A 2,445-nucleotide genomic window follows, 5' to 3' on the forward strand; every position below is an offset into this window, starting at 1 on the left:
ATTTGTTTTCAGTGAGAGGTACATTTCTGGTACATGCTCTTGAAGCTTGTATAAGGAAATACAATGGTTTATTTTAGTCATTGGTAATGCTAATAAGTCTTTGCTTCATGCCTTGAAGATATTAGTAGAATCCATTTAAATTCTCTGAAGACACTCCTGTGTGCTTTACCCAGTGGCTTTATTTTTTTTAAGATTTTACTTATTTATTTATTCATGAGAGACACACAAACAGAGAGAGAGAGAGGCAGAGACCCAGGCAGAGGGAGAAGCAGGCTCCATGCAGGGAGCCCGATATGGGACTCGATCCCAGGTCTCCAGGATCAGGCCCTGGGCTGAAGGCAGCACTAAACCTCTGAGCCACCCAGGTGTCCCTACCCAATGGCTTTAATATGCAATGATCTTACCACACCTTTTGTTAAACTCTGCTCCCCACTCTCTCAAAGAGTTCACATAGGTATATAACTGCCTCCTCAAGTCTTCAGGTAACTTTGTAATTTCCCAGCCTTCTGATGTCTTGACAAGAAGCAATCCGTGAAGACTGCAGGACAGCCTCTATTTTGTTCCCACTCTGAGCCTAGTTCATAACATACAGGGCTCTTTAAGCTCATAAATCTCTCTGACTCCCAAAGGGCGGTGCTTGACAGCCAACCAGGAGCCCTGCCACCAGGACTCATTTCTCCCTGAAAAAGAAGAAAATAAAACTTGGCAGGGCATGCTCAGGCCTCCCGTGCACTGCACTGAACTGTCAGGCAAGAGCCTCTTCTTGAAAAAGTTTGGTATTTTTCTTTTGTATTTCATACCGATGAGAAAGCTGTTTTTCTTTCCTCTAGAAACTTCTGCATTTGTTAAATTCACAGAAAAGCAGTTAGCTCAAAATGCCTAAGGCATATTCAGAGGATGCTCTAGCCAAAAGTTAAATATTTCCTAGTGATTCATATTCAGTAAAAAAAAAAAAAAAAAAAAAGAGGCATAGCTACCTCTTTGTAGCTTATAGCACTATAAGCTTCTAGAATATTTAAATAATGGAACTTCGCATTTGGGTATTTTAAAATGCACACTCAGTTGAACTATCTGGAAAAGAAAAGAAACAGATCAAGCCAGAGATATAAGAGGTGAATTTATTAAGGCTTCCTGTGAGGGATTGGATATAATGCTATTCTCTGCAAAATAAGGGATGTTCAAGATGGCACATATGGTTTGGTCCTCTGCCTCGGTAGGAGCTACAAAAGGAGAATGTCCCAGCATCAGTGCATCATTCCTGTCAGTATTTGGAAGCTTTAAAGTGTGGCACTCAAGGCTTTTCCAATAAAGAATCCCTAAGTATAGGTTTTTCTGGAAACCTTTCATAGTCTGTGTTTGAAGATGTTTGCTCATTCTGATCCACCCTTTTGATCCATCTGTCTGCTGACTCTGTTTAGAGAAACGTCTAAAGTCTTCTCCAAATTTAATAGAAGGTTTCATGTGGCAGCTGGACTGTACTCCAACAACAACAACAGCAAAAAGTCACCTCCAAAGACATCACCTTACCATTTCGCTTGAAATTGTATCCCAGACTCAGACTTATTATTTTAGAATTTCTGTCTCTAGTCCATAAAAGAGAGAAAAACAGAAAAAAAGCTTCCTAGTGTTAGGTGTGTTTAGAGAAGACAAAATCATCTGGGCTTTAAGGTAGATGTAGAACGAGGTTGCTTTCCCTCCCTCAACCAACCAGTTTACTTTGCACAGTCATGGACCGTGCGGAGGGCTGGCGGCTGGTATCCTATAGCTTTCCTAACCCCGTAGCCTATACAGGGCCCATGGCAGAGTAGAGCTGCAGAAGCAGGAATACACTCAAATCTGCAATCTCTCTCTTTTTAAATCACTTTCTTTTTTTAAGATTTTATGTATTTATTCGTGAGAGGCAGAGACACAGGCAGAGGGAGAAGCAGGCCCCATGCAGGGAGCCGGACCTGGGACTCAATCCCCGGTCTCCAGGGTCACGCCCTGGGCCAAAGGCAGATGCTCCACTGCTGAGCCCCCCGGGCGTCCCTTAAATTACTTTCAAAGCACCATTTTACTCATCATGTCCATTTCTCTAGTGACTTTCAGAAATCACTTAAATATTGCACAGGAAAGCTCTTAACTGGATTCCCATGTTTTAAATTACATTAGATGCTTAGAGAATCCCAGATATTCTGTGTGATATTCCATGCCAGTGAAAAATACACATTCCCATGCCTCAGTGTACTTTGCTGTCCAAATACCTGCTTCCAAAAAAGTAATGATGAAACGAAATGCCTGAGTATTTCCTGGTCAGTGAGGTTATATAGGAGACTAGCACCGTGTCCATAGCCGTGAATAAATACTGCTTCTGGGCTCTGCGTTGCTGCCGTTGGGTAACGTTCACTTGGCAACTTCTAGCTGCACTCTCTGAAGGAGATCTTCTCCTGCTCTCAGTAGAGAGCC

Source organism: Vulpes lagopus, chromosome 24 (assembly GCF_018345385.1).
Source record: "Vulpes lagopus strain Blue_001 chromosome 24, ASM1834538v1, whole genome shotgun sequence".
Taxonomy (NCBI): domain Eukaryota; kingdom Metazoa; phylum Chordata; class Mammalia; order Carnivora; family Canidae; genus Vulpes; species Vulpes lagopus.